The sequence below is a fragment of the Macaca nemestrina genome, chromosome 14 (assembly GCF_043159975.1).
Source record: "Macaca nemestrina isolate mMacNem1 chromosome 14, mMacNem.hap1, whole genome shotgun sequence".
Lineage (NCBI taxonomy): Eukaryota > Metazoa > Chordata > Mammalia > Primates > Cercopithecidae > Macaca > Macaca nemestrina.
The window spans coordinates 30,164,632-30,187,275 of record NC_092138.1 but is presented as its reverse complement, the minus strand read 5'-3'; the positions used below and the strand labels follow the sequence as shown (position 1 = coordinate 30,187,275).

The 22,644-nt window shown below is 42.0% G+C and overlaps 1 protein-coding gene across 9 annotated transcripts in view; it reads right to left on the bottom strand.

Annotated features, from left to right (window-relative positions):
• LOC105491800 (KN motif and ankyrin repeat domains 1) overlaps positions 1 to 22,644 on the bottom strand; it is a 240,821-nt gene that overhangs the window by 98,391 nt on the left and 119,786 nt on the right. Inside the window, exon 3 of one of the 9 annotated variants that reach the window (XM_071077719.1) lies at positions 11,565 to 11,736. The exons of 7 other annotated variants lie outside the window; for them this stretch is intronic. The gene's annotated coding sequence lies outside the window, so the exon portion shown is untranslated. Of the gene's footprint in view, positions 1 to 6,982; positions 7,114 to 11,564; positions 11,737 to 22,644 lie in introns of those variants that run through there. One more of the 9 variants, XM_024796046.2, reaches the window with a different exon arrangement.

The following is a 22,644-nucleotide window of genomic DNA, read 5'->3' as shown; positions in this document are numbered from 1 at the left end:
AAAACACAGGACTGCAGAATTTTCTCTCTAGGCTTTTGGACCTTTCAATCCTCTTTTCTCATTCTAAAAGGGTAGCAGGGATGAGGCAGAGAAGCTTCAATGTAGGGCCATCCCTCCAAGCTGCATCGTTAACTGTCATCCCATGAGTCACACCAAAGGAGGTGCACAGGTGGGGAGGGGGGACAAAAGCATTTTACATCTCCCTGGTTGGCTGCCATGGGTGAATGATGGTCAAAAACAAGATCAATACTAGCTTAACACATAGCTCACAGTGAATGAAAACCTTGATGGGCCTTTAAGAAGGAATGTCAGTCTTCAAGCTCCAACAAGCCATGCTATGGTGAAAACTACTGAAGTGTCAAAGCTACCGTTCTGTGCCAGAGTGAACAAACACATGCTTTCGTTTTAACAGCTCATTAGGAAACCTGCTGTAGTGTGTAGTTATAATCAGGCACTACTTACTGAACTCTGTAAGTTGCATTCCAGGATATTACTGGACCAAATCCACACTCTGTAAATCAGCTCAGCTCAGTGACTGAAGTCAGTTATCACAGATCTGTACAATTTCACTAATTTGCTGGCTCTTCATTTAATTTTCTTCTATGCTTTGAGCCAGGGTGACCAGTTAAGGTGAGGTCCAAGTTGGGATGCTTTTGAGGGTGTTAAAATGTTAAGTAGATGGGATGTAGGGACAAGAGACATAAACTAGGACAGGGAAACTGGGACATATAATCTCCCTACCTGTAAAGAACTAATGGGAAAAAAAACAGAGGGGGAGGGGGAATAGGAATAAAGAGAAATACTGGAAGATTGCTATGAAGACACTCTAGAAACCAACTATACAACACATATCTTATATATATCCTTATATGCCAGGAGGCTTAATATATTATCTTATTCGCAAGATACAGTAAAAACATACCATGGGTACTAAGAATGGCTGACAATAATGTGAGATGTCAGATGAAGCTGTGCTGTTCTTAATGTCATCACCACTTAGTATAAATGCCAACAAAATGATTTCTGAAATGAGAGTCTCCCAATAATACAATCTCAAACATTCTCCCAGGAACTGCATTTGACATGCAGGTACGTTGTTTTCCTCACTTTAACTAGAGTCTCATCCCTGGATTATCTACATGGTTTCAGAATAAAGAGTCTCTCAGCTTCTATTTTAAACTGCACATGACAACTGACATGTCCACAGCTTTATAATTTTACAGTGTTTTCACATGCATTATCTTAGACATGCTTCAAAACAGCTTTATGAGATACTCTTCCTCGCAACAGATAAAGAAATTGAAGTTCAAAGACGTGAGCTCCCTTGGCCTGTGATTCCGCAACAGCACTTATTATACTCTACCTTTGTTCCCATCATGTTGCTCTTCCCCACTGGGCTTTACGCTTTGCAAGTGTGATGATTATGTCATTTTAATTTTCCGAGAGCCTCACACTCAGAGCCTAGGATACCCAATGTTCAAAATTATTTTTAATTAATTATAATACTTCTTTTGCATGAATGGATAAATTTCATAAAAAAGGAATTGGTACATTTCTATTTCTATGTCTGTGATGCCATTTAATGACCCAGAGATGGCAAATCTTTTATATATAATATATATATATATGGCATATTTCTTAAATATGTTGAGATGATCCTATTAAAGAAAGAAGAAAGAGAAACTTAACTACTATGCAGTTAATACAAGTTAAAGGAAAAGAACCAGACAGGCGTCGTGGCTCACGCCTATAATCCCAGCACTTTGGGAGGCCAAGATGGGCAGATCACGAGGTCAAGAGATCAAGACCATCCTGGCCAACATGATGAAACTCCGTCTCTATTAAAAATACAAAAATTAGCCAGGCATGGTGGTGCATGCATGTGGTCCCAGCTACTCGGGAGGCTGAGGCAGGAGAATTGCTTGAACTTGGGAGGCGGAGGTTGCAGTGAGCCAAGATTGCACCACTGCATCACTCCAGCCTGGCGACAGAGCAAGACTGTCTCAAAAAAAGGAAAAGAACACCCAGAAATGGTGGTCTCTAATCTGTAGACTGGCTGTGTGTGAGGTGCACATGAGAGCAGAGGGTTGCAATGTACTGGACCAACTGGGTCCTTTAGTGTTCTACCTGATTTCCATGGACTTCAACAACATCTCTACAAAGAACACTTTCCCAAAATTACCCACTGAAGATCTGGGATTGGGGCTGTTTCATATCTCTGCTATATGTAAGTGTGAGCCAGAAGAACTGAGGTTGTTTGGCACTTTCTTTAGTATTTGTTGTTCTGAGTTAACAAGTAAAAAATAGCTCAGGACATCTGACGAGATTGTGGTGAGAACTTTTGATCCTAACATTCTTACAATGCTTCTCCTCATTTGACACTATGGATACTCACAACTCTACTAAGAGTTTTCTCAAGACCACTCCCCTTAAGGCAAAGTGAAACTTAAAAAAGAGTGGGGATTAAATATATTTTCGTAAAGCAGAAGACTGTATCTACTAAAAAAACTGCACTTGTTTCTGTAGTTTTCACTAGTTTGGAACCCGATCAATGTTAAAGACAGAGAAAGAGACCAAAGAGATATGAAGTGATAGAGTCTTCTTAAAGTTTCTGTTTATTATTTATTTCTCATATTTCATAAATATAATAAAAGTACAACACAGTATAGTCATTTATAATGCCAAGAATTTTAATAAATCATTATGTAATAATGACACATCTTACCCAGAACTTAGTTGTCTAGTCACAATAATTAGAAAATTAAGGAGAACAGAAATAATCAAATAAGTTAATAAACTACCAAAAATACTATGGATGAATTTATCTTATACAGAAGGCTTAAATCCACGACAAATTTATACTTGGTTCTAATTAACTTTGGATGTCTCCCTCCCCCCTCCCCACGCTATAGCTTAGGCCAGATGACAAAGTCATGGCAATTGCTTCTGGAAGGCCTAGTAACTCAAAGCCAAATTCCTATAGCAAGGGAAGTGATTTTTACAATGATGTTTAAAGGTGGGCATGGTGGCTCATGCCTGTAATCCCAATAGTTGGGAGGCTGAGCTGGGTGGATCACTTGAGGTCAGGAGTTTGAGAGCAGCCTGGTCAACATGGTGAAACCCCGTCTCTACTAAAAATATTTAAAAAATTAGCCAGGCATGGTGGCATGCACCTGTAGTCCCATCCCAGCTGCTTGGGAGGCTGAGATGCACGAATTGCTTGAACCTGGGAGGCGGAGATTGCAGGAGCCGAGATCGTACAACTGCACTCCAGCCTGGGTGACAGAGAGAGACTGTCTTTAAAAAAAAGATACTTAAAAAACAAAAATGATCCGGCAAATTGCTCTATAAACTGTCCAGTTCCTAGGGACATTGTCATCACAGTACAATACAATAATATGATTGAAAACAATGAACCTAAGAGATGATTAAATTATGTTCAATATAGTATTATACAAAGACTGAAAGCATATAACTTTAGAAAGTTTTGAAAAGAAAATTATTTAAGTGAGAGAGGAATACAGAAGATATAATTAGAGAGAGAACTCATGTACCATTGGGTAAGCTTAGCTTTTCAGAATAGCTTATTTTCAGACAGAGAAACATAACCTACATTTTTACTACAATTGACTTATTTTAAATTTTATTAAAAAAATTTTTTAAGTAGATACGGGTCTTACCATGTTGCCCAGACTGGTCTTGAACTCCTGGCCTCAAGTGATCCTCCTACCTTGGCCTCCTAAATCACATGCTGAGATTACAGGCATTAACCACTATGCTTGGCTTATAATTTATTTTTAAATATTTTTCCACCTATTTCCTTGTGGTGCCTGGTGATAATCCCTATTTTCTGAAGATCTGTATGGTTGTCAAAACAGGTATCCTAAACAAACTTAGAGAAACTTACAAAGTGTCTACTCTGCCTTGAAATTATCAGCTCTGGCCGGGCGCGGTGGCTCAAGCCTGTAATCCCAGCACTTTGGGAGGCCGAGACGGGCGGATCACGAGGTCAGGAGATCGAGACCATCCTGGCTAACACGGTGAAACCCCGTCTCTACTAAAAAATACAAAAAACTAGCCGGGCGCAGTGGCGGGCGCCTGTAGTCCCAGGTACTCGGGAGGCTGAGGCAGGAGAATGGCGTGAACCCGGGAGGCGGAGCTTGCAGTGAGCTGAGATCCGGCCACTGCACTCCAGCCTGGGTGGCAGAGCGAGACTCCGTCTCAAAAAAAAAAAAAAAAAAAAAAAAAGAAATTATCAGCTCCATGGGTCCACTACGATGCCTCAGACCTCTTGTTATTCCTACACATCATCCAGTCAAATGGGTAAGCATTCAATAAATGTTTGTTGAAATCAATCTTTTAATTTTGTGCCTAAATCATGAGATAATTTCCTAATGCTTTGTTTTTGTTGTATAGACCAATTTATTTTTTTTAGATGGAGTCTCGCTCTGTCGCTCAAGCTGAAGTGCAGTGGCAAGATCTCAGCTCACTGCAACCTCCACCTCTGGGGTTCAAGCAATTCTCCTAACTCAGCCTCCCGAGTAGCTGGGATTATAGGTGCATGCCACCACCACGCCCAGCTAATTTCTGTATTTTTAGTAGAAATGGGGTTTCACCGTGTTGGCCAGGCTGGTCTTGAACTCCTGATCTCAGGTGATCTGCCCATCTTGGCCTCCGAAAGTGCTGGGATTATAGGCATAAACCACCAAGCCTGGCTTGAAGTCATATTTTAAAAAATGAAATCCCTAATATAAAAAAATAGACAAATTTATACATTAAATACTTTTTAAACATTAGGGATTTCATTTCTTAAATATATGACTTCTTTTATTTCACTGCTTATTTTTTTTTTTAAGACGGAGTCTCATTGTGTCACCCAGCCTGGAGTGCAATGGTATGATCTCGGCTCACTGCAACCTCCAGCTCCCGGGTTCAAGCGATTCTCCTGCCTCAGCCTTCTCAGTAGCTGGGATTACAGATGTCCACCACCATGCCCAGCTAATTTTCGTAGTTTTGTATAGATGGAGTTTTGCCATGTTGGCCAGGCTGGTCTCAAACTCCTAACCTTAAGCGATCTGCCCACCTCAGCTTCCCAAACTGCTAAGATTACAGACGTGAGACACCACGCGCTCCCTAAGCCTAATTCTTTTTTTTTTTTGTAGAGATGGAGTCTTGCCCCATCACTGAGGTTGGAGTACAGTGGCGTGATCTCTGCTCATTGCAACCTCCACCTCCCGGGTTCAAGCAATTCTCCTGCCTGAGCCTCCCGAGTAGCTGAGACTACAGGTGAACACTGCCATGCCTGGATAATTTCTTTTGTATTTTAGTGGAGACGGGGTTTCACCGTGTTGCCCAGGCTGGTCTGAACTCCTGAGCTCAGGCACTCCACCCGCCTCAGCCTTCCAAAGTGCTAGGATTACAGGCGTGAGGCACCATGCCCGCTAGGGCCTAATTCTTAAACAAAAAATGTCACAGCAGAATTCAGTTCCTTTTCACACAGGTTAATAGTAATATTAATGCTTGATATGGTTTAGATCTGTGTCCCCACCAAGTCTCATGCTGAACTGTAATCTCCAGTGTTGGAGGTGGGGCCTAGTGGGAGGTGATTGGATCATGGGGGCAGAGCTCTCATGAATGGGCTAGCACCATCCCCTGGGTGCTGTTCTTGTGATAGTGAGTCAGTGAGTTACTGTGAAATCTGGTTATTTAAGTGTGTAGCACCTCTCTCCTCTCTTCCTCCTGCTCTGGCCACGTAAGATGTGCCTGCTTTCCCTTTGCCTTCTGCCATGATTCTAAGTTTCCTGAGGCCTCCCCAGAAGCCACCATGCTTTCTGCATGGCCTGCGGAACCTTGAGCCAATTAAACCCCTTTTCTTTATAAATTGCCCAATCTCCAGTATTTCTTTATAGCAGTGAGAGAACGGACTAATCAATGCTTCTCAAAAGGGTAGCACATACACACAAATCATAGGTACTTACCATCTTGATTGAAACCTTAGTGACCATAGCAATTTATAAACCTGTGTTTTGTTTAAGTGCATTCCCAGAAGACACTATAGCTCGGTCTCTAGACCTACAAGGCCAGGATCTGCTCTACTTCTGCTTCCTCTGTTATAGAGATCAAAAAGACTGGCGACTAGCATTACCACATTACTAGCAGCATTCTACTGCATATAGAATAACCAATGTAATCATTGCATTGATAAGAACAAATCATGCTCCTTATGACACGACACTGCACTAGAACACACATTTTCTCACATGCAAAAACAAATCAAGGCCAGGCACGGCAGCTCACACCTGCAATCCCAGCACTTTGGGAGGCCAAGGTGGGTGGACCAACTGAAGTCAGGAGTTCGATACCAGTCTGGGCAACATGGTGAAACCCCGTCTCTACCAAAAATACAAAAATTAGCTGGGCACAGTAGCAGGCACCTGTAATCCCAGCTACTCAGGAGGCTGAGGCAGAAGAATTGCTTGAACCCAGGAGGCAGAGGCGGAGGCTGCAGTGAGCCAAGATCATCCCACTGCAACTCCAGCCTGGGCAACAGAGCGAGACTCTGTCTCAAAAAATAATTAATTAATTAATTTAAAAAAAAAGGCAAATTCTAGTTTATTTACATTAAAAATCTTTTGCTTTTAAACCGAATTCTTATGGGAGAAGGCCCCTAAAGCTTGGACCAAAATTTTGGGTAGGTATTAAACAAACCAAAAAAAGGTACTGCAAAAAGGATCTTATATCTGCCAAAAAAGCATTTAAGAGTTAACTAGTATTTGAAAGATGTTTTTAAATGGCAAAAAGCAGATCTTAAAACAATAACTACAGTAAAAGTAATCAAAAAGATATTTAAACGCAGTGACTTTGATGCTCATTAAAGTTAGGGATCTTCTCACCAGAAAATAAAGATACACACCAAACATACACCAAAAAATCTGTATGAAATTTCAAAGGAAGATGGAGATGAATGAGGGTCACTTCCTACCTTCAACGGATCCTTGGTTCAAAACTTTTTGTTTTAAAGGATAAGATCTTTCCAAATTGTGATCTGACGAGAACCTTAAAAATGACCTATCCTGTGCTATTTTTATATGTTTCCAAATAGGCTTTCCTCTTTTTTATTAAAAGGTCCAACCGTATTTAATACGGAGCTATAAAGTAGAAGAAAAGGAGATAAATTACTTAGTAATAAACATGCATTAAAAAAATTTAGAACGCTAAGCATACTTACCATTGCCATTACTTTGACACTGGCTTTACAAGGAGAAAAGAAAGCCAAGGAGAGGCCTAAAAATAAAACTCTCAAAATATCAAAAGGAAGCACTAACTTTCTTCCATCTATAGAAGCAGCTCACTAGATAGAGAGAAAAAAAAAAAAAAAAAAAAGGTGACAGGCCCCTGTTTATTGTGAAAGAGAGAGAAATTAATTTGCCTCTAGAAATTCAAATAAATTTCAAGTAAGAGTTACCTACCACAAAAGTTCTTGTCTGGCTTGAATTCTTCTCCCACTCAAAGGAGGATAATTTTATCAGCTGGCAATTCATAGAAATGTAAACCATCACACTGTTCTGTGTCCAAGAACCAAGAATTTTTCTACAGGAAATTTACACAAGTGACCTTATGCACTACCAAGATTAGCAACATCAAAAACTTGTTCAAAACTAGGTCTGCCACCTAAACTCTACTCTTCTTGTAGTTTTTAGTTTGTTCAAGTGTAAGTCAATTTAGAGAAGCTGCTGTAAAAATAATGTCAATTTTTTAAGGTTAGGCAGGATGAGAAAATCGCTTTTTGTATGTGACCCTCAAAGATAAAGGTTATTCCCTTCCACTATCTTTGTAAAACACAAAATGGGGTAACTTAACCATGCAGTTTTCTGCAGACCCATTTATTCTAGGACCTTTCATGCTTTTATGATACAGAGGTAACAAGCCAGAGAGCACAATGAGGAAAGAGGTTAAAAAGTCCAGCACCTGCTGTGTCAGAAGTAAGCTGGTTTAATCCGCACAGAAATCCAAGCCAACAGTTCATGTGAGCTCAACCTTTCTGACTACTGGCATCCTATCCCCCAATTAAAACACAGTATTTAATATACCCATGGACATAGAAAGTAGAATAATGATTGCCTAGTGCTGGGGGCTGTGTGCTGGTTGGGGGGGAAATGGGCTTTTGATTGCCAATGGGCATGGGTTCTCTTTTTGGGGTGATGAAAATGTTCGAATGTTGTTTGTGGCAGTGGTCACGTGATGATGTGAATTTACTAAAAACCACTGCATCATATATTTTAAAGGGTGGACTGTACAGTTTGTGAATTATATCTCAATAAAGTAGTTCTTAAAAAACTAAAATGTATGAATTTCCCTGTCATTAAGATCAGGGTAAGTTGATAGGTGAAGGTTAAGATAGGACAAAAAGGTATTAGAAGAAATGGCAAGAGTGTAAGATAAAAATAGGTAGAGAAAAAAAATCACTGGGTTCTTTCTTACTGAATCACTCCCCCATCAACAAAGGACACGGGCTAAGCTTCGTTGCACTTAGGATTTGACGATGCCTCTGTTCCACGTTTCTTCAGTACAGGGTAACAAGCCTTAAAATTATCTGGAATCCCAACGCTTAGCAGAACACCCTAAACTTTGTGCAGCAGCTCCATCTGCATGTTGTTCATGGTGGTGATGATGATCTTAGCCATTTTATAAAACAAACCCGTCTCTTGGAAAGGATATACAGAGTACCAAGAAACAAGGAGGAACACCAAGATGGATGTTCTACTTTCCTTCCAGTGACCAAAGCAGGTATCTGATAAGGAGGATTCTTCTAACTCAGGAAACAACAATTAGCTCAAACACTTTTATTTGTTTATCTGATAAAGACAGATTATACACATTCATGTCCAGACTATCCTTAAACATACTGTTCACATCTGATTGCATTAATTATCAGTTCCATGGGAAAACCCAGTTTCTTACTGCATTTCTCACCATCACAGGGCTTCTTCCCACACTGGACTACATTTTTCAGGCCTGAAGTGTATCACTGGTGTAAATGGAAAATTGGTTTGGGCTATCAACATGGCTCTTGGCAGCATCTATTTAAAAACTGACATCAAAATTTAGCTCTCCCTTTTAAAATTTCACTGCATCACAGACATTTAGAAATGGTGGCTGGGTGCAGTGGCTCAGGCCTATAATCCCAGCACTGTGGGAGGCCGAGACAGGTAGATTACCTGAGGTCAGGGGTTCAAGACCAGCCTGGCCAACGTGGAGAAATCTCGTCTCTACTAAAAATACAAAAATTAGGCTGGGCACAGTGGCTCACGCCTGTAATCCCAGCACTTTGGGAGGCCGAGGCAGGTGGATCACCTGAGATCAGGAGTTCAAGACCAGCCTGGCCAACACAGTGAAACCCTGACTGTACAAAAATTAGCTGGGCATGATGGTGGGTACCTGTAATCCCAGCTACTCGGGAGGCTGAGGTGAAAGAATTGCTTGAACCCGGGAGGCAGAGGTTGCAGTAATCTAAGATTACGCCATTGCACTCCAGTCTGGGAGACAGAGCCAAACTCCATTGGAAAAAAAAAAATAAAAAATTAGCTGGGCGTCATGGCACACATCTATAATCCCAGCTACTCGGGAGGCTGAGGTGCATGAGAACCACTTGAACCGAGGAGGTGGAGGCTACAGAGAGCCAAGATTACACACTCCAGCCTGGGCGATAGAGCGAGACTCTGTCTCAAAAAATAAAAATAAATAAAATAAAAATGATGATGCATGCCCCCCAAAAAGGAGTTTCTGTTCAGATGCACTACCCCTGCCTGAGCAGTGAGAATGAGAAGCCAAGAGTCTTTAATCTCATGAAGCATACAGTTGGGAAGACAAACTCTTGATTTCTTAACTCAAATGTGGAGTTACCCTAAAATGAAGCTGAGTACAATGTGGTCTGAGAGACTGCTATGGTCTCAATGTTTGTGTCTCCCTAGATTTATATTTTGAAGCCCAACCTTAACGTGTTGGCATTAAGAGTGGGTCCTCTGGAAGATGATGAAATCATCAGGGTAGAACCCTCATGAATGGGATTAGTGCCCTTACAAAGGGTTTGAGGAAGCTTGTTAGCTCTTTTGCTCATCTGCCATGTAAGGACATAGAAGGTGCTATTCTCGAGGAACAGGCCCTCACCAGACACTGAATTTGCTGGCACCTTGATCTTGGACTTCCCAGCCTTCAGAACTGTGAGCAATAAATTTATGCTGCTTATAAATTACACAGCCTGTAGCATTTTGTTACAGCAGCCTGAATGGACTAAGACAGAGACTTTCCTTAGAGCCTGAGACACACACAGAAGGCAGAGGGTGTGCCACTGTTTGGTAAATCATCTAAGATCAGGCCAGGCACAGTGGTTCGTGCCTGTAATACCAGCACTTTGGGAGGCCAAGGTGGGCAGATCACTTGAGGCCACAAGTTTAAGACCAGCCTGGCTAACATGGTGAAACCCTTCTCTACTACGAATACAAAAATTAGCCAGGTGTGGTGGTGTGTGCCTGTAATTCTAGCTACTTGGGAGGCTGAGGCACAAGAATCACTTAAGCCAGGGAGGAGGAGGTTACAGTGAGACAAGATCGTGCCACTATACTCTAGCCTGGGCGATAAGAGTGAGTCTCTGTCTCAAAAATAATAATAAATAAATAAAAATAAAATAATCTAAGATCAAATCTCCATGTGAAAAGAAGTGAACTCTTGCCACACTGATTACTGCCAATGATAAGGAGAGAAAATTAAAGGGAAGGTATATATTTAAGTGAAATAGGGTGGAATGTAATCCCAGCTAAAGTAAAATGACAGCTTTGAAGAGACCTGTTGAAGCCTAGTGAAACGAAGTGTTCAGCAATCAGATCTGTGGGGGAAAAGTATGTCTTAAGAGTGTTTTAATGGGACTCCTGTAGGAAGGTAGGACTGAGGTGTGATTTTGTTATGCACTATTCATTTTATGAAGCTTCTAGATCATTGACTTTGCTCAAGTGAATGTATTAAAACACACAAAAATAAGTACAGTCAAATCCACTTGCTCAGTCATAGGAAAAAGGAATGAACTGCTTCTAAGTTGTGGACATTGCTGATGCCCCTTTATCTGTCTCTTCCTGGCAGTAACACAGTCAAATTGAATGGCAGAGAGAATTATTATCTCTGGAAGAATCTCTGGAAGGGTTAGAAGAGAAAATTTCAATACTCTGATGGAGGATCAGAGGAATCTACAGCAAAGAATTAGAAGGAATCAAGTACTTCTTTTGCAGATAGCAAATTTAACAAGTTTATGAAAGACAACAAAGTCAATCTATCTCGAAAGAATGGAAATTCAAAGTTTGCCCAGAACCTGGAGGTAAAGAACCAATATATTCTTTGCCAAATATTTTGCCTTTGGTTGAAAAAACACATTGAGGCACTTTACAGAGCTGGTGCTAACAACAGAACTTGAGCCCCAGTGGCCAGGAAATAGAGATTTATCTGAAACTCTGTTTATATGCTTATCCTGAACCAAACAATCTCTCTGACATAGCAGAGGGTCACAAGTTACTTACCTTCTTAAAAGGCAAGATGATGATGAGAGCAAAACCTCAGGACCAATGTAGGAAGAGAAAGCAAAAGTGGCAAAATATGATTCAAGTGACACTCCCGCTCAGTAGGCTCTACTGGTATCAGCAAGGCGGCTTTTACCACGTGCCCTGACCCTGGACTTCTCAGCCTCCGTAGCTGTAAGAAAAAAATTTCTTTACATGCCACCCAGTTTTAGGAATTCTATCATAAGCCACAGAAAATGGGCTAAGAAACTACTCAATGACTGCTCTGTTTGTATCTTAAGGATTGTATTTGATAAGAAGTTCTGGATCCTCCATTTCAGTTCCTCTAATAGTTACTGATACTGCATAAGCTTGGATATTAAACAGTATACATCTGTATGTAACCTGGATGTGATGCTTGGCACTTCTACAGCCATTCAGAGTGACTCTGAACATGTACCAGCACATGGTCCATGGCACAATGGAATGAAGAGTAGGAACCAGAGTCTCTGATGGTTTCACTGAGCCAATGAATCAATCAATCCCAAAAGCTGCTTCTGGAACTTACGAAAAATATTGGCTTTTCTTATGCTGAAGGCAATTTCCCATCTGTCTCAGTCTAAGAGTTTTTTAAAATATATGACATATTGGGAGTCTCACATAAAATACTCTGAGTACCCACTATTAAGAAAAGTATCTGACAAGCACCTCCCTAAAAAAACTCTCAACATGTTAACATTAAATATTTAACCAGAAAAAATATACACTCCTTCCTGGCTTATTTCTTGATCCCATAGGACAGTGGTTCTCAAAGTGTGATCCCCAGATAAAGCATTAGCATCACCAGGGAACTTAACAGAAATACAAATTCTCAGGCTTCACCCCAGACTTGGTGAGTTAGATATCCTTGAAGGTAAGTCCCAGCAATATGTACTTCAGTAAGTATCCCAGGTGATTCTGATGCATGCTAAAATTTATGAAACTTTGCTGCAAGAAACACTACTTATGTCATCAGCTATCAGTCATCATTAGTCACAATGTAATGAATGCTGAACCATACAAAATGGGCTATACAAGTGCCACCTTACCGTCCATATTCTAAACAAAGTACTGTCATAGATGATGAAAGGTCAGAGAAAAATGAATATTCAACAAATGCTGAAACAAAAGCTTTCACATCATTATTGTATATAGATAATGAGACTATTTGGTAGTGTTTGAAGAAAACAGAAGACCTGGGAATAGCAAACTTGAGAAAGAATAGGGTTGAGAGAAGGACAACTCTTCCAATTACCTAGGAGAAGTTCTGCTGATACAGCTGAAATTAAGCAGTTGTTGGAGGAATGGAATAAAGTAAAAACTGTTAAAAAATGGGGAGAAGCGGCACACAACTGGATGAAATAAATAGAGCACTAGATAAAATATTCCTGAAAGGTACAAACAAAGTTTTGAATAGGGGACTACAGAAGGGCTGGCAAAGTCTGAAGTGGCTTGGTTTAAAAAACGTCTCTGAGGGAAAGGTTGGCTCTCTGGGACTAAAGGAAGGGTTTTTGTTTTTGTTTTGAGACAGAGTCTCACACTGTCGCCCGGCTGGAGTGTAATGGCGCAATCTCGGCTCATTGCAACCTCCGCCTCCCAGGTTCATGCAATTCTCCTGCTTCGGCCTCCTGAGCAGCTGGATTACAGGCGCCCAACACCACGCCCAGATAATTTTTTGTAGTTTTAGTAGAGATGGGGTTTCATTATGTTGGCCAGACTGGTCTCTAACTCCTGAGCTCATGATCCGCCTGCCTTGGCCTCCCAAAGTGTTGGGATTACAGGCGTGAGCCACCGCGCCTGGCCAGGAAGGTTGTTTAAAGGTGTACAGGACAGAATGCCCAGCAAATTGTGAAGTGGACAATGTTCCGGACTCTGTTGATGGGAACTGACTGAGCCTCCATGATCTCTTTAAATATTGTTCTGAATGCTGTGGAACAGAAGAGAAGTGAGATGTTTACAATCCAGGCAGGAAAAAGGAAAAAGGGAAGGTGGATGTTTAACCATCGAACATAAAAGAAATCAGGACATACCTTGCATGATCAGAGGTGCTAATATGAGAAGCAGTAATATATGGCAGCAGTCTGGATAAGAGCTCTGAAAAGTCTGAAATTATTCTGATAATTCTCAGCAAGGAGAGTTTTGCATATAAAGATCTAAGAGCAGAGCTCTCAACCTGGCCGCCACTAGAATCCCTGCGAACTTTTACAGTAACAGCCTGGGCCCTAACCCAGGCCAATTGAAACTGAATCTTTAATTGATGCTTGGATAGGCAAATGTTTTGAAAGCTCCTCCGATAATTCTGATGTACAACCATTTGTCTTGAGAATATCAGAAAAACAGTAAAACTATGAAAATCTAAAGGCTATGTGTACCATGCAGAAACTGAGTTAGTGCCTCATTAAGAAGGAATAAAGCCAGGCATGGTGGCTCACGCCTGTAATCCCAGCACTTTGGGAGGCCGACGCAGGTGGATCACCGGAGGCCAGGAGTTCAAGACCAGCCTGACCAATATAGCGAAACCTGTCCCTACTAAAAATACAAAAATTAGCCAGGCGTAGTGGTGTTCACCTGTACTGCCAGCAACTCGGGAGGCTGAGACAGGGGAATCACTTGAACCCGGGAGGCAGAGGTTGCAGTGAGCTGAGATTGTGCCACTGCACTCCAGCCTGGGCGACAGAGTAAGACTCTGTCTCAAAAAAAAAAAAAAAAAAAAAAGGAATGTGAGTAAACAGATGAAGGGATATTAATAAATTGTGAATGCCACATTAACTTTTTCTTATTCTACTAATATAGAATTCTCACTATTCTAATAATAGAAAGGGAACGCTATTACTCCATTTTAAAGACTAGCTCCAGTCTCAAGGGGCTGATTATGAATATGATGTAAGAGTACTTCCATCTGTGGGTTATATTAGTCTCAGCATTTTGGGGAAAAGGTTTACACAAATAAAGTCAGCGTTTGTGGTTCTCTGCGAAGTACATGAGGGAATAGAGAGCAGCACAGGCACGCCCCAAAGGATCTCAGGGTCCAGCTAGAGAGATGTGACCTTCACACAGGTGGCAAAGGGGTAGAACAGGGACGGGGCAAGGAAAGTTCCACGGAGCAAAGGGAACTTGGGTAAAGGCCTGGGGGGCTGGGTACCTAGGATCTAGAGGGGCAGAGAGGTTTGGTGGTAGGCAGGCACAGGCTTTTTAGGGTTACCATGAGGTCAGGGTGGAGGAGGGATATATAGGGAGAAAAGGAAGCCCTATAGTCCTGGTGGTTGACTCTCCACCTCTGTTCCCCCTATGCTGGTTACCATAGTAACAACATTCCCTTTACCTGTGATTGGCTTGTAAAGGACCATGTGACTCATTTTTGGTCAATGTGATGTAAGATGTTCTCTAGGGTGTGTCTGGAAATGTTTCCTCACTCCTACAAGATCCACAAGATGCCCTGTCTAGATGTGATGCCTGGCACTTCCGTAGTCATTTTGCCAACAGGCAGAGCAAGTCTCAGGATGTACCAGTGCATAGTGGATGGCAGAGTGAAGTGACAATAAGAACCTGGGCCTCTAATGATATCAGTGGGCCACTAAATCTGAAAGCCCTTTTGCAAAAATTATGACAGTGAGAGAAATCTAGCATCGTTCAACCCCATCCTGCTTCTGGCCTCACAGGCTGGCTCATTCCTGGGCATGGGCTATGACAACCATGGGAGAAATTTAGTTTATAATTTAACTTTGAAACAAGGATGGTAACAGTCCCGCCCTAAAACTGATTCTCCTCCTTGTTCAGGTGCTGAAACTGCCTTTGTAAGACTAATAAAAGGCCACAAGATTATAATTATGGGAGGGGCCTAAATAGTATGCTGAAAAGTATGCCTAAAATGTAGGCATACTTTCTATAATCCCTTACTGCTCAGGAGTCAGGTGGCCAGAGGTTGCAAGGTTTGTGACTTCCCCAGTTGCTCCTATAGATAACATCACTACTATAGAACCTAAGATTGGTCTTTTGAGATGCTTGTCAGACTTCTGCATTCAGGCAATTGAGTGACCCCACCAGGAGCCAGGACTCATAACTCAACCAATCCTGTGCCTCACCCAGGAAGTCCAGAGATGGACTCAGTGCAGGTGAGGTGGCACAAGATTGGACCATTTTCCACACCCCTATGATTTCATCCCCAATCAATCAGTGGCACCCATTCCCTAAGTCCTCTGCTTACCAAACTATCCTTGAAGAGCCCTAACTCTGAGCCTTTGGGGAGACTGATTCGAATAATAACTCTATCTTCCACATTGTTAGCCTAGCATTCATTAAACTCTTTCTTTACTGCAATACCACAGCCTCAGTGAACTGGCTTTGTCTGTGCAGTTGGGCAATTACAAATCAACCCCAGAAGTTCATCTCTGAACTTATGAAAAAGATAAACCTTTCTTACCATGTAAGGCAATTTGTTTCAAGGTTTTCTTGGATTTTGACTTGCATCTATTTATGGCCTGGTGCAGTGGCTCATGCCTATAATCCCAGCACTTTCGGAGGCTGAGGTCAGAGAATCATTTGAGGCTAGGAGTTTGGGCCCAGCCTGGGCAACATAAGGAGACCCTGTCCCCACCAAAAATAAAAACTTAACTAGGTGTGGTGGCATGTGCTTGTAATCTCAGCTACTTGGGAGGCTGAGGCAGGAAGATCTTTTGAGTCTAGGGGTTCAGGGCTTCAGTGAGCTATGAACAAGCCACTGCACGCTAGCCTGTGTGACAAAGGGAGACCGTCTCAAACATTAACAAATAAAACAAAACACCACTCTCATTGTCTAATGAGGATCAAAGCAGATAATGTGATAATTACAAGATAAATCCTCAATGTGACTCAGTGGAATGAAAATGTCCTCCCTTGTCCCTCACCTTGGCAGTCTATGTGCAGCTATAAAATTAATTTTAAAAGACCCATCCAAAAGGAAGGACTCGCCCTGTGCCTGAAGGTTACTAAACTTGCATTTGAAAGAAGTTGCAAAAAATTACAAGCTGCTTTATTTTTCACAAGACCTCCATCTGCACAAGTTACAGTATATGTAGTAATTATCTTTATCTTCTCAACCAGTTTTTAAAATATTTTCCATTCAACTTTCATTTTAAGATTAACAATACAATTACTAAACCACTGTCCTTTAACCTCTTCTCTTAGAGCCCTAAGGTAAAGCTCAATTATTGAGACAAATAATTACACGCTGTTGATGTATCATCCTAGACATCAAAATCTAGGGCCATGAAATTTCAGTAATATTTTTGGCCAAAAAAATCTGGAAAAGCTCGCTGCCAGTATCTGATGTTAAAGGAAAATATGAATTCTGACTTCAAAAGAAGTTCACTGCCACTTTTTAAAGTTTGACCATACCTAGTCAAACTCAAATTAAGGGTCAAATGTTATTTCGTTTTCATTCAAGCCTTTGTTAAGTGACTATTAAGGGTTAGACACAATCCTAGGGAGACAGGGATTAATGACATAGTCTTTGTACTCATGGAATACAGAATGATAGAAAAGAAGTTATTATGGCATACTGTAATTTAGCAGTGTGTTAAATACTTATCCTATTGGTGTGAGCTGAGAGCTACAGAACCACAGTGGTAGATCACCCAAACTGGCATGTGAAGAAGGGTTATCTGAGGACACCACCCCTGAAATGAGGCTTAAAGATGACTAAATTGGCCCCCAAGGGGAGGAAGTACGGTCTTCAAAGAGCACCCAGAGCAGATGCAAAGGGAAGAAGAGACCACAGAATGGGGTGTGTGAGGAGTTAAATATGAAAGGGATGGATGACTACGGGTTTTGCATACCAAGCTAAACAGTTGGACTTTATTTTGGAAACAGCAGGAGTCACTGAAAGACACCTGAGCTCAGAAGCCACCGTACTGGGTTAGTTTTCAGTAATTACTGCTCTGGCTGAGATGAGGAAAATGACTTGCCTTACCTAGAGGAGGAAGAATGTGTTAAAAAGGAGATCCCAAAAGGTTGTTTCAGTGCAGAGGTATAGTGTGGGAATTAGGAGGGAGGTCTAGGCTGGAAGTACAGATGAGAAGCCTCAGTGCGTGGGATGGCTGAGCTCAAGGGTATAGTTGATGGTCCTCAAGGAGATGAAAGGAGAAGTCTTAAATCTTAGGATGGAATACCAAGGAGACTATGAAATTTTCCTGGTTAAGGCTGCCCAGGGGGGAAGCCCCACAAATCCTGGGGTGCTAATGAGGCCACACAGCATTTCTTTTTCTGTGTGGGCTGCATAACTTGCATAGATAATTCTGTTTGATGGGCATAGGCTGTACTATATATTTAATCTATTTTCATCTCAACTTATAAATTCATGCCCTTTGTCTCAAAGGCAAAGGAGTAAGGAAATATTTGTGGTGCAATGCAAAACATATTAACACCGAACAGAAACAACAATAACAACAGCAAAAGATACCTATCACTCCTAGAACTGCTTATACCAAGACACATATTTCTACCAACCAGTCATATCCTCACTTGGCCTTTTCCTTAAACAACCAACAACCAGATCTTGACTAAGCCTTTTTTTTTTTTGGAGATGGAGTCTTGCTCTTTCACCCAGGCTAGAGTGCAGTGGCTCAGTCTCGGCTCATTACCACCTCTGCCTCCCGGGTTCAAGTGATTCTTGAGCCTCAGCCTCCCAAGTAGTTGGGATTACAGGCACCTGCCAGCACACCTGGCTAAATTTTTGTATTTTTAATAGAAACAGGGTTTTACCACGTTGGCCAGGCTGTTCTCAAACTCCTGACCTAAGGTGATCTGCCCGCCTTGGCCTCCCAAAGTGCTGGGATTCAGGCATGAGCCACAGCGTCCAGCCCTAAGCTTTCTGCAGCCTCTCTCACCTTCCACCTGAAACAAAGCTATGCTTCAGATTATTACTTTTTAATCCTTTTTTGTTTTTAATTATTTATTTATTTATTTATTTTGAGATGGAGTCTCGCTCTGTCGCTCAGGCTGGAGTGCAGTGGCGCGATCTCAGCTCACTGCAAGCTCCGACTCCGGGGTTCACACCATTCTCCTGGCTCAGCCTCCCGAGTAGCTGGGACTACAGGCGCCCACCACCGTGCCCGGCTAATTTTTTTGAATTTTTAGTAGAGATGGGGTTTTACCGTGTTAGCCAGGATGGTCTCAATCTCTTGACCTTGTGATCCGCCCACCTTGGCCTCTCAAATTGCCGGGATTACAGGGGTGAGCCACCGCACCTGGCCCCTGCCCTTTTTTTTTTTTTTTTTTTTAAGACAGAGTCTCGCTCTATTGACCAGGCTGGAATGCAGTGGTGCAACCTCAGCTCACTGCAGCCTTGACCTCCCAGCCTCAAGCAGTCCTCCCACCAAAGCCTCCTGAGTAGCTGGGACTATAGGCACATGCCACCACGTCTGCTAGTTTTTGTATTTTTTAGTGGAGACAGGGTTTTGCCATGTTGGCCAGGGTGGTCTTGAACTCCTGGCCTCAAGGGATTGGCCTTTCTTGGCCTCCCAAAGTGCTAGGATTACAGACGTGAGCCACTGCGCCTGGCCTTCATTTTTATTCTTATCATTATTCCCTTGGTTTTTGAAAAACAAGCACTCTTCCACTTATAGATGAGCAAAGTGCCTAGTACAGTGCCTGACACACAGAAAACACTCAGTAAATGAGTTATTATTGCCTGCTGTTTAAAATATGGTTCTCTCCCTGAATCACTGATTGGGGCACCCATTAGTCTAACTGTCCTCTCTACTTTGTTATGCCACTTCTCGCTACATATGTATACAAGGTGTTATATCTCCAACACGTTTGTACTATAGGTTACAACCGTGAGGCACTGTAACTGAGTTTTTCGAGATCTCCACTGGAAGAAGGAAGAATCAGGCATCATTTGCTATTTATATCTGCTTCAGAGACCAATACACTTCTCTCAGGATGTGTTTGGATGTTGTATAATTTATTCATATGTGATGTGCCTTTACAGAAGACACTAGAATAGTTAAGTTACTGAATCATAAAATGTCATCGCCTTTCCTAACAATGTACCTGAGCAGATGGCAAACAACTACTTTTATGGCTTGTTTCTCCATTACACGTAGAAATATTTATTAACATTGTATTTCTGTCATATGTGTGCAACCAGCAAGAAACCAAGTTAGGCAGCTGCTACCGTGGCTGGGGGAAGAGAGAGTGACGGGTGACCCACTCTGGTTTTTGTCTTAGCAGGTGACCAAGCAAAGCCTCAGCCTGAGGGAGGGGGAGCAAGAACACGGCTTACTCCCCTGGTGCTAAAAAGTGGTGAACAAGGCAACCCCATCAGCGGTGGGGAGCAACTCTCATGACAAAACAAGTGTTTTATCAGATCTGATATCTCACTGACCATAAACATACATTATTTTACATACTACTGAGAAAGGAAAAGCATGCAAGATGGGATTTTTATTTTTTTGGAGACAGAGTCGCACTCTGTTGCCCAGGCTGGAGTGCAGTGGTGTGATCTCGACTCACTGCAACCTCAGCTCCTGGGTTCAAGTGATTCTCCTGCCTCAGCCTCCCGAGTCGCTGGGATTACATGTGTTCATCACCATGCCCAGCTAATTTTTTGTATTTTTAAAGATGGGGTTTCACCATGTTGGCCAGGTTGGTTTCGAACTCCTGGCCTCAAGTGATCTGTGCACTTTGACCTCCCAAAGTGCTGGGATTACAGGTGTGAGCCACCATGCCCAGCCCAAGATGGAAAACTGAACAGGGATCAGGGACCACTTGAATCCAGGGAACCAAAAGGCCGCAAAGAAACCCGCCATGCAGAAAGGGATGGCAAAGAGCCTTGCATGTTTCAACCTGGGAACTGGGCAGAGAGGGGAGGAATCTCCCCTGAAGATTTGAATCCTAAGTCAGTAGTTACTCTCATTTGCATTCTGAACTCACACCACCACTGTGGTTCAAATGCCATCAAGCAGGGAATCTAAACTTTGGTCTTAGTTTACCAGCACCTCAGGTGACCAGCAGACACAGACACTGAAGAAATGAACTTCCATGGCAACTTTTTAAGATGGATCCCAATTTCAGATGTTAACTATAAAAATATGTACATCTGTGAACAGAAAAACAGGAACCCCCACCTACTGGGAGGCCCATTCTGGGAGTTATTCAGGATTTGGAGCTAAGAATACCAAAGTTAGGAAGAAGGCAAGACAGAAACCAAAGTCTCAAAAACAAGACGAGGTCTGACCAGTTACCCACTGAAGGGAATGAAAGCACACTGGAGACAGGCAGAATCACGAAAGACTCTGCAGCCAGGAGCAGGTTGAAGACAAGCAGGCTGGGGCTTGGGCTACAGCTCCGTCCACTTGTTTTCTGACTTCAAGAATAAGGACAGAAGCTATCCCAGCTTCAATTCCTCATCAATAAGATGCAGGAAATATTCTCTAGGATTACTGAGGAAATGAAATAAGCAACTGTATTTTAAGTGTTTAATATACTGTAAAAGCATTGTGCCAATAAAATTATACTTGTTATTCTAGATACAAATATTCTGAATGCTCCTTAAGACAGATTCTGTTTTTCTTTTTTGTTGTTGTAATTTTCACTTAGCAGGAGGCTGTATATAAATCAAGCCCTTAGTAAATCCTTATTTAGTGAATATATAAATACTGCCAACATCTGGCCCCAGCCCTATTTGGCCTGAAATTCCTGAGGGTTGGTTACCACTATTGCTGAAAATAGAAAGGGAAAAACAAGAACAAAACCCACCAATCCAAGACAGGATGTATTTGTGCTTAATTAAACAAGCACACGGCACTCTCCCACCCACCCTTGGTCTCCCTGAAACTCAGACCTGCAAAACCAAGATACGAGCTGGAATGACATGATGCTTTCACAATAGCAGACTGAGGAAGACTCCAGAAGACAACTTTACAATGTATTAAACAAGATAAACGGCAGCTTCGAAACAAGAAGATTGTTCATTACTGGCAAAAAGACCCACAACATCATCAAAGAGCACCTTGGGAGAAGAGACTGAATTTTAGTTCCCCAGGAATATCCTGATAATCAAGCTTACCAGCAGAGATAAGAGAAAAAGGTCCTCGCCTGGGCACAATGCTTCCAGTGGGAGGGGGAGAAGCTCTGTGGCTGGGAGTGAGAAATCCCGGGCAGAAGATGAGGACTTCCATTTCCAACCTGGGTAGCCCTGGGTACTCAAAGTAGGCTTTGTGGTCTAGGGAGAAGGAGGAGGGAATGGAGACTTGGGTTCTTCCAGGCTCTGCCCTCATCCATCACATGTTTCTGGGTGGACTTGTCCATAAAATGAAGAGTAGGACAAGAGGATCTACGGCACAATCTCTATCTTACACTTCATGATTCTAGATTTTCCAGGATGGCAGTATTTAAGGAAAGGAATTCTGTGCTGTTCATTCTCTGTTGTCCAACCCCACCTTTTTTTCCCCCCTTGGAATAAAGGGTACAAGAAAAGAACAAATCAGATAAATATGAAATAAAGACCAAAGAGATACACAGAACACCAAAAGGAATGAGTTAGAATGTGAAGAGAAGCACCAGTGTACACCAGTGCAAAACACCAATGGCAGCTGTCTGTCTTCTATCTGATTTAACACACTGTAAAGCTGTCTTCTGGAGTCTAACTTCAGTCTGCTATTGTGAAAGTATCATGTCATTCCAGCTTGTATCTTGGTTTTGCAGGTCTGAGTTTCAGGGAGACCGAGGGTGGTTGGGAGAGTGCTGTGTGCTTGTTTAAGCACAAATATATTCCGTCCTGAATTGATGGGTTTTGTTTTTTGTTTCTCCTTTTCTATTTTCAGCAATAGTGGTAACCAGCCCTCAGAAATCTGAGGCCAAATAGGGCTGGGGCCAGATGTTGGCAGTATTTATTTATTCACTAAATAAGGATTTACTAAGGGCTTGATTTATGTACAGCCTCCTGCTAAGTGAAAATTACAACAACAAAAGAGAAAACACAGAATCTGACTAAAGGAACATTCAGAATATTTACATCTAGAATAGTAAGTATAATTTTATTGGCATAGCTTTTTTTTTTAGATGGAGTCTCGGCTCTGTG